The sequence below is a fragment of the Schistocerca americana genome, chromosome 4 (genome assembly GCF_021461395.2).
Source record: "Schistocerca americana isolate TAMUIC-IGC-003095 chromosome 4, iqSchAmer2.1, whole genome shotgun sequence".
Lineage (NCBI taxonomy): Eukaryota > Metazoa > Arthropoda > Insecta > Orthoptera > Acrididae > Schistocerca > Schistocerca americana.
Genome location: NC_060122.1, coordinates 502,094,276 through 502,104,917, shown reverse-complemented (window position 1 = coordinate 502,104,917; position 10,642 = coordinate 502,094,276). Strand labels below are relative to the sequence as shown.

Below are 10,642 nucleotides of genomic sequence, written 5' to 3'. Positions count from 1 at the left end.
ATCGTGCTGGCTAGAGAAGTTGCTGCCCGTGTTGCAGAGCACGTTGAGTGTCACAGGCAGTTTGTGGACGAGCAGTATCCCGTTGGAACAACACATCAACTTCCGGTTGCATTAACGGCAAAAGAAAGGGTCTAACAACATTCTGTAATGCCGAGCGCTGACTAAAAGCTATTTCTAGTCACACAGAAGGCAGACTTGACTATTTGTATGGAAAGATAAGACACAGAAAAAAATTATGTGGGTTATCTTTCCGTACAAATAGTCAGGTCTGTCTTCTGTATGTCTAGACATAGATTCCAGACGGATGACTCACGATATAAGGCACTCATTATACCTGGCACACCCTCAGTTGATGGACTATTCTGTTTCTATTATTTGTGGAATTTTGTACATACCTCATGTAAATCTTTGCTAACGTGATTTTTAAAATAATGTAGTTTGTCCGGTGATATGCCATGTACTCTAATATTTTATGTCCCTTTTTATGCTCTTAATGTATTCTTTGGTCGCTGACTGTTTTTATACATGACATCAGCTAAGTCTGGCACGACTGCAATATATGTAACGACCCTGTGATATGAGCTATCGAGAGTCTTATCGGATGAATATGAATCTGTGACAACAAATTACCAGCTGCTGTTAGTTTACCATGTGGTTGTAGGATATTTGTGCAGTAACGTTTTATCTTAACACTATGCCGTCCGCAGTCTCGTACAAATTTATTCGCTTGGCGCCGGCAGCTCTAATTCGGATTACTTGCCGGCCGGAGTGGCCGAGCGGTTCTAGGCGCTTCAGTCTGAAACCGCGCGACCACTACGGTCGCAGGTTCGAATCCTGCCTCGGGCATGGATGTGTGTGTCTTCCTTAGGTTAATTAGGTTTAAATAGTTCTAAGTTCTAGGCGACTGATGACCTCAGATGTTAAGTCCCATAGTGTTCAAAGCCATTTTCGGATTACTTGGCTTGTCGACGGCCGTTCTTGACATTATCGGGAGATTATAAATTGTTAATTTCTACTAATATCATCGTTAGTTCTCATAAGTTCTCAACTCTGTTCCCCTACTTTCATGAAATTTCGAAGATATACGTAAAGATATAGGTAAATAGATACAAAATTTAATTGTTTCATATATTTGTTTGTTTGCATTGTCTTTGGTACTTAGTATTTCTCTTTCATATGATACGCAGAAAAACAGTCTCCAAGATGTAACGCAACTCCACAAGACTTGCACATTAAGTTCAAATGGTTCAAATGGCTCTGAGCACTATGGGACTTAACATCTGAGGTCATCAGTTCCCTAAAATTTAGAACTACTTAAACCTAACTAACCTAAGGACATCACACACATCCATGCCCGAGGCAGGATTCGAACATGCGACCGTAGCGGTCGCGCAGTTCCAGACTGAAGCACCTAGAACCGCTCGGCCACTGCGGCCGGCTACGTTTACTAAACATCTGGAGGTTGTGGACCCCCACAAATACAAAATTTTTCTATCAGTACAGCTACTATCCCCCAGATTACATATGTCGTCATCGGATAAAGATCGACGTCGTCTTTCCAGGTGTGCTTATTTCTCCCGGCAGTGTAGTTTACGTAGCTTTAGTGAAAGGATGGGAGCATTTAATGTGGGGGTGTCGGGACAGCATGACTTAGTGGCGCTGTCATCAGTTTGGCTGGAGGATGCTGCCCGGGCAGGTATCCACCGCCCGAGGCCAGGAGCGGCCCCTTTGCGCTGCCGCCTGCTGCATAATGCACGTCGCGTACCGCCACGGAGGCCGGCCTTCCGCGGAAGCAGAAAGGAGAGGAACGCACAGTACCGCGGCGGACACTGCGTCGGCTTCTCTTACCTGAGGCTCGCAAGCCACCGCCGTCCCGTCGGCTGTAAGAGGCTACCTCTCTGATACACTGGAGATAATCCGAATCGTAGCTTCTCCTGGTGCCGTCTTTTCGACCCGAATATGTCTTTAAGGGGGGGCCAATAAGTGTTACTACCAAGTCAGAAGTATGACAAAATGATGTTAATATTGGTTGGTTGCAAAATTCTTGAATATAGTCCAAGTTCGACCACACCGAATTTTTTAGTGAGAGAAAAACTTCTGTTCCACAAATCGGTACGAGTTTAAATAGCATCGCTTGTGTCAAATTCAGCTTTCCCTTCTCTCTCCGGATATCCTGAGCAAAGGGCATTTTCCATATTCCTACATTTCCGGAAAATGTTTGTACCACATAGCAGAATTACTGCCGCATAGTACAGAAGGCAGCTGACAAAAGCACGCAAGGACACGAACAGGCCGGCCGTTGTGGCCGAGCGGTTCTAGGCGCTTCAGTCCGGAACCGCGCAGCTGCTACGGTCGTAGGTTCGAATCCTGCCTCGGGCATGGATGTGTGTGATGTCCTTAGGTTAGTTAGGTTTAAGTAGTCGTAAGTCTAGGGAACTGCTGACCTCAGATGTTAAGTCCCATAGTGCTCAGAACCGTTTGAACCATTTTGACACGAACAGAAATGATAGTTTTATTGGTTCAAAATGGTTCAAACGGCTCTGAGCACTATGGGACTTAAATTCTGAGGTCATCAGTCCCCTAGAACTTAGAACTACTTAAACCTAACTAACCTAAGGACAGCACACACATCCATGCTCGAGGCAGCGAGGCAGGATTCGAACCTGGGACGGTAGTTGTCGCGCGGTTCCAGACTATAGCGCCTAGAGCCGCTCGGCCACTCTGGCCGGCTGATACATCTATTTAAAGACAATAAATACACTGAAGCCAGCGTGAATCATAATGATCTCCGGCACATTAAAGAAGGGGACGTGTTTCTTAACAGGGTAAGTGACCACCACGGAGAACAATTAATGCTCCGCAACGTGCTCCAACGTTAGCCACAACAATGGTAAGTAGTGCTCCACCAGCGCGGTTGACAATTGCTGAATGGTTAGTGGTTGTGGGTGTGCTGCAATTCGTCTCTCGAATGCATCCCACACGTGATCGATGGCATTAAAGTCGATGGAAAGGGCTGAATATCCTCTCATTCCAAGAGGTCCTCCACCCGCGCTGTTCCATGTGGTCGCTCACTGTAATCCATAAAAAGGAAGTCAGAGCCGAGTAAACCCCTGAGAAGACACAGAGAGGGAAGGGGTATAGTGTCACAAAACGATGACAGGTGAGCGTATCCTCTTCAAATATTTGGAGGTCAGTACGCCCATGCAACATTATACGAGGGCAGTTCAATAAGTAATGCAACACATTTTTTTTCTCGGCCAATTTTGGTTGAAAAAACCGGAAATTTCTTGTGGAATATTTTCAAACATTCCCGCTTCGTCTCGTATAGTTTCATTGACTTCCGACAGGTGGCAGCGCTGTACGGAGCTGTTAAAATGGCGTCTGTAACGGATGTGCGTTGCAAACAACGGGCAGTGATCGAGTTTCTTTTGGCGGAAAACCAGGGCATCTCAGATATTCATAGGCGCTTGCAGAATGTCTACGGTGATCTGGCAGTGGACAAAAGCAAGGTGAGTCGTTGGGCAAAGCGTGTGTCATCATCGCCGTAAGGTCAAGCAAGACTGCCTGATCTCCCGCGGGCGGGCCGGCCGTGCACAGCTGTGACTCCTGCAATGGCGGAGCGTGCGAACACACTCGTTCGAGATGATCGATGGATCACCATCAAACAACTCAGTGCTCAACTTGACATCTCTGTTGGTAGTGCTGTCACAATTGTTCACCAGTTGGGATATTCAAAGGTTTGTTCCCGCTGGGTCCCTCGTTGTCTAACCGAACACCATAAAGAGCAAAGGAGAACCATCTGTGCGGAATTGCTTGCTCGTCATGTGGCTGAGGGTGACAATTTCTTGTCAAAGATTGTTACAGGCGATGAAACATGGGTTCATCACTTCGAACCTGAAACAAAACGGCAATCAATGGAGTGGCGCCACACCCACTCCCCTACCAAGAAAAAGTTTAAAGCCATACCCTCAGCCGGTAAAGTCATGGTTAGAGTCTTCTGGGACGCTGAAGGGGTTATTCTGTTCGATGTCCTTCCCCATGGTCAAACCATCGGATTTCCATATGTTTGGCCCAATGAAGGACGCAATCCGTGGGACGCACTACGCGGATGATGAAGAAGTTATTGATGCAGTACGACGTTGGCTCCGACATCGACCAGTGGAATGGTACCGTGCAGGCATACAGGCCCTCATTTCAAGGTGGCGTAAGGCCGTAGCATTGAATGGAGATTACGTTGAAAAATAGTGTTGTGTAGCTAAATGATTGGGGAATAACCTGGTGTATTTCAATGCTGAATAAAAAACCCCTGTTTCAGAAAAAAAAATGTGTTTCATTACTTATTGAACTGCCCTCGTACCACCCACACCTTAACATGAGGACCAGCAAAACCATCATATTCGACAACGTTCCAGGTTTCATTACGTATCCCTATATGTTTCAAAACGTCGTAGAAACGGAACCACTGCTCAGAAAGAAAAAAAAAAAAACCTTAGGAACGCAGCTTTTCCTCAGTTGGTGTCCGAGCCACCCAACGTCACTGTCCCCATGAAGGACCGCTCGCTGCTGGTATAGCTCATTTACAAGACCGGTTACTGTGCGCCAGTAGCCCTGCAGAAGTTCCGGGCACTCATGGGTATGGAAAAAGGCATTGGTCCCATGTTTTCTAAGGATCTCGAGAATATGATAACAGAATTCGAAAAGATAGGATCTTTTCAAGCGCATTGTCGCAGAGGGACGGAAGCAGTTGATCCGACGTCTGTCAGAGACGTGGCTATAGCATTACCCCGAGGGGTCAAGCGGTTGTGTGCAAACATGCAATATACGTGGAATCGCCCGAACGTTGGACATGCCTGCGAGCACGGTGTATAACATCCTAGGAAAAAACCTGGATTGCTATGTACACAAAGACACCTACGTTCAAGAGTTGCTTCCTGCTGATCTGGCATCAAGCAAACGTTCGCTCTGCAATTTCTTGCTCGCATGAAAGTGGACAATGAAAAGCCATGGAACATTTTGTGGACGTACGAAGCACATTTCCAAGAACATGTAAATGCGTATAGCTGCAGAATATGGACATTGGAAAATCTGCGTGCACATCAACCGGAGCGCCAAACGAAAAAACTACAGAGAACGAAACTTGTCTAGCTTGAAGGGGGAAACCAGATGTCGCTATGGTTGGCCCGCTAGATGGCGCTGCCATAGGTCAAACGGATATCAAATGCGTTTTTTTAAATAGGAATCCCCATTTTTTATTACATATTCGTGTAGTACGTAAAGAAATATGAATGTTTAAGTTGGACCACTTTCTTCGCTTTGTGATAGATGGCGCTGTAATGGTCACAAACATATGGCTCACAATTTTAGACGAACAGTTGGTAACAGGTAGGTTTCTTAAATTAAAATACAGAACGAAGGTACGTTTGAACATTTTATTTCGGTTGTTCTAATGTGATACATATACCTTTGTGAACTTATCATTTCTGAGAACGCATGCTGTTACAGCGTGATTACCCGTAAAACCACATTAATGCAATAAATGCTCAAAATGATGACTGTCAACCTCAGTGCATTTGGCAATACGTGTAACGACATTCCTCTCAACAGCGAGCAGTTCGCCTTCCGTAATGTTCGCACATGCATTGACAATGCGCTGACGCATGTTGTCAGGCGTTGTCGGTGGATCACGATAGCAAATATTCTTCAACTTTCCCCACAGAAAGAAATCCGGGGACGTCTGATCCGGTGAACGTGCGGGCCGTGGTATGGTGCTTCGACGACCAATCCACCGGTCATGAAATATGCTATTCAATACAGCTTCAACCGCACGCGAGCTATGTGCCGGACATCCATCAAGTTGGAAGTACATCGCCATTCTGTCATGCAATGAAACATCTTGTAGTAACATCGATAGAACATTATGCAGGAAAATGAGCATACATTCCACCATTCAGATTGCCTTCGATAAAATGGGGACCAACTATCCTCCCTCCCATAATGCCGTACCATACATTAAGCTGCCAAGGTCGCTGATGTTCCACTTGTCGCAGCCATCGTGGATCTTCCGTTGCCCAAAAGTGCATATTATGCCGGTTTACGTTACCGTTGTTGGTGAATGACGCTTCGTCGCTAAATAGAATGCGTGCAAAAAATCTGTCATCGCCCCGTATTTCTCTTGTGCCCTGTGGCAGAACTGTACACGACGTTCAAGGTCGTCGCCATGCAATTCCTGGTGCATAGAAATATGGTACGGGTGCAGTCGATGCTGATGTAGTATTCTCAACACCGACGTTTTTGAGATTCCCTATTCTCGCGCAATTTGTCTGTTACTGATGTGCGGATTAGCCACGACAGCAGCTAAAACACCGACTTGGGCATCATCATTTGTTGCACGTCGTGGTTGACGTTTCACATGTGGCTGAACACTTTCTGTTTCCTTAAATAACGTAACTAACCGGCGAACGGTCCGGACACTTGGATGATGTCGTCCAGGGTGCCGAACAGCGCACATAGCACACGCCTGTTGGGCATTTTGATCACAATAGACATACATCAACACGATATCGACCTTTTCGGCAATTGGTAAACGGTCCATTTTAACACGGTTAATGTATCACGAAGCAAATACCGTCCGCACTGGCGGAATGTTACGTGATACAATGTACTTATACGTTAGTGACTATTACGGCGCCATCTATCGCAAAGCGTAAAAAGGGGTTCAACTAAAACATTCATATTTCTTTACGTACTACACGAATATCTAATAAAAATGGGAGTTCCTATTTTAAAAAACGCTGTTGATACCCGTTTGACCTATGGTAGCGCCATCTAGCGGGCCAACAATAGCTCCATCTGGTTTCCCCCTTCAAGCTAGACGAGTGTCGTTCTTTGTAGTTTTTTCGTTTGATACTTATTTCGTGAGATATTTGGCCCGGTCACTATCAATGGACCACCCTGCATATATATACAGAAAAAATCGCATAAGAGTGACGCTAGTAGCGCCACTAAGAGGACGCAAATCAGGCTTGTTTTAAATACACACATTAGTTAGCTTTGCGATTGGACGTGGTGGGTTAGTATTAGTCAAGAATCTCTTTAAGGCGACAAAGATGCTATTATCAAAATAGGGTTATGAGAAACTGGATGTTCCTTCTATGATACTGCAGAAATATTTGGCAGGAATTTAGCCATTGTACATGATTGCTGGTAGCTGTGGTCACGGGGATATACGGTCGCGAAAAGACTGGGCTACGGACAGCGACGCCGGCCGAAGTGGCCGTGCGGTTAAAGGCGCTGCAGTCTGGAACCGCGAGGCCGCTACGGTCGCAGGTTCGAATCCTGCCTCGGGCATGGATGTTTGTATGTCCTTAGGTTAGTTAGGTTTAACTAGTTCTAAGTTCTAGGGGACTAATGACCTCAGCAGTTGAGTCCCATAGTGCTCAGAGCCATTTGAACCATTTGAACGGACAGCGACGTGTTACTACTGAGATGGAAGACCATGCTATTCGGCACATGGCCCTGACGCATCGTACTGCATCCGTAGCAGCAATCTGAGCATTAGTTGGCCCCACAGGGGCTCAACGAACTGTCACAAATTGGTTACTTCAGAGAGAGCTCTGAGCCAGAGGCCCTGTAGCGTGCGTTCCACTGACACCGACCCACCGCCCTTTGCGACTTCAGAGGCGTCAAGCGAGAGCTCACTGGAGGGCAGAGTGGAGGTCTGCTGCATTTTTTGATAAAAGCTTATGCTGTCTGACCCTTTACATAGACAAATGTAATGTATTGCGAATACATAGAAAGAATGATCCTTTATAGTATGATTATATGGTAGCGGAACAAACACTGGTATCAGTTACTTCTGTAGAATATCTGGGAGTATGCGTACGGAACGATATGAAGTGGAATGATCATATAAAATTGCTTGTTGGTAAGGCTGGTGCGGCTGGTCTCGGCGGAGGTTCGAGTCCTCCCTCGGACATGGATGTGTGTGTTTGTCCTTAGGATAATTTAGGTTAAGTAGTGTGTAAGCTTAAGGGCTGATGACCTTAGCAGTTAAGTCCCTTAAGATTTCACACACATTTGAACAACTCACTCCTGCCTCGTCCTAACCGATCTCGGAGACACGACGACCCGCAAATGCTAGGAGTTGCTCCAAGGATAGTGCTCGCTATTGACAAACGCCGGTGCTGCCACTCACGGGCATACAAAGCTAGCAAACGCAGTAGAGTCAGTGAATGCTGTAAGAAAACGAGAGGTCACAATCCGAATACACGACGCCAACCTGTCAACGGCACAGACGCGAGCCGGAGCACGGGTCAAGGGTTTTACAAAAGTGACTTTTACATTATTTTTATTTAGGTTAAGTAGTGTGTAAGCTTAAGGGCTGATGACCTTAGCAGTTAAGTCCCTTAAGATTTCACACACATTTGAACAACAAGGCGGGTGCCAGGTTGAGATTCATTGGGAGAATCCTTAGAAAATGCAGTCCATCAACAAAGGAGGTGGCTTACAAAACACTCGTTCGACCTATACTTGAGTATTACTCATCAGTGCGGGATCCGTACCACGTCGGGTTGACAGAGGAGAAGATCCAAAGAAGAGCGGCACGTTTCGTCACAGGGTTATTTGGTAAGCGTGATAGCGTTACGGAGATGTTCAGCAAACTCAAGTGGCAGACTCTGCAAGAGAGGCGCTCTGCATTGCGGTGTAGCTTGCTGTCCAGGTTTCGAGAGGGTGCGTTTCTGGCTGAGGTATCGAATATATTGCTTCCCCCTACTTATACCTCCCGAGGAGATCACGAATGTAAAATTAGAGAGATTCGAGCGCGCACGGAGGCTTTCCAGCAGTCGTTCTTCCCTCGAACCAAACGCGACTGGAACAGGAAAGGGAGGTAATGACAGTGGCACGTAAAGTGCCCTCCGCCACATACCGTTGGGTGGCTTGGGGAGTATAAATGTTGACGTAGATGTAGATGTAGATGTCTCGGTGCCAGTGATGGCCGTGTGTTGATTAGGAGGAGCTGAGTTCAGGGCCTGTAAACAATCTGTCTGCGTGCTAGACACACTGGACCTTCACCTGGAGTTATGGTCTGGTGTGCGATTTCGTATCACAGCAGGAGCAATCTCATGGTTATCCCACCCACCCTGACTGAAAATTGTTCGTCAGTCTGATGATTCGATCTGTTGAGCTGTCATTCATGCAAAACATTCCGAGGGGTGTTTTTCAATAGGATAACGCTAGCCCACATACTGCTGTTGTAACCCAACATGCTATACAGAATGTCGACCTGTGGCCTTGGCCTGCTCGATCAGCAGATCAGTCTCCAATCGAGCACATATGGGATATCATCGGACAACTCCTGCACCATCCACAACCAGCATTAGCCGTCCCTGTATCGACCGACCAAATGCAATAGGCGTGGAACTCCATCCCACAAACTGACATCTGGCACCTGTAAAACACAATGCATGACGATTGCATGTTTGCATTCAACATTTTGTGGGTGACATCGGTTATTAATGGCAACAGCCTTGCCATAGTGTATACACCGGTTCCCGTCAGATCATCGAAGTTAAGCGCTGCCGGGCGTGGCCGGCGCTTGGATGGGTGACCATCTGGGCAGTCATGCGCTGTTGCCATTTTGCGAGGTGCACTCAGCCTCGTGATGCCAATTGAGGAGCTACTCGACCGAATGGTAGCGGCTCCAGTCAAAGAAAACCATCATAACGACCGGGAGAGCAGTGTGCTGACCACACGCCCCTGATGAGGATGGCACGGCGGTCGGATGGTCCCGATGGGCCACTTGTGGCCAGACGGAGTGCTTTTTTCAGTTATTAATGTACCAGCATTTCCCATTGCATTGACTCATACACCGCTGACATAACTTGTGATCTTGCAATGTTAAATATGTTACCTAGACAGATGTATTCCCGAAATTTCGATACTCTACATTAATTATTTTTTGGTAACGACTTTTTTCCGTCAGTGTATATACAGAGTGAGGTAGCTGAGTTGCACTTTGAGAAATATATCCAGAACGAATAAATATAGTGATTTGCAATTTTCGCCATGTTATAGCGGACAATGTGGCAAATTTCCTGACGTTCAAAAGTCATTTTTTTCGTTTATACTCGCCGAATTACGACAACGGCTTTGTTTCTTTTCGAATAGAACTAACTGTGTACGTTTTTCTATGACATTTCAAAGAAGCTTATAAGAGAACGTCGACGACACCAATTGACTCCAGTGTGCTTTTGTTCGATTTTGTTCTTGCCCTCATATTGTTTCCTGTGCTCCAGAATGTCCTTGGCAGTTAAGGGTCGATGTTGGAGAAGGACCTCGCTCAAGTAGCTCTTTTCCAGATAATATGTGCGGATGTGGGAGAGCTGGTAGTCGATCGTTTGCACATTGATCGGCGGTGCTACGCTTTTCGGCGCGACTGCCTCAAACAACTTTGCCGTAAGGGTGTCAGAGTAGTTTTGGATTAAGGATGTCATCCGTTTAATGTACAAAGCCATTGCTTTGGCGTTCAGATCGGTCAGACCCATACCGCCATGCAGAGGGTCGAGGGTCACAGTCTTCACGTCAACTCGAAATATTTCCCCCCGCCACAGAAAATTGGTCAACTTGCTCATTATCTGTTTGG

The 10,642-nt window shown here is 46.4% G+C and overlaps 1 pseudogene; it reads left to right on the top strand.

The window, feature by feature from the left end:
• The first annotated feature begins 9,517 nt into the window (after window positions 1-9,517).
• LOC124614643 lies at window positions 9,518-9,635 on the top strand (annotated as a pseudogene).
• The last annotated feature ends 1,007 nt before the right edge of the window (window positions 9,636-10,642 follow it).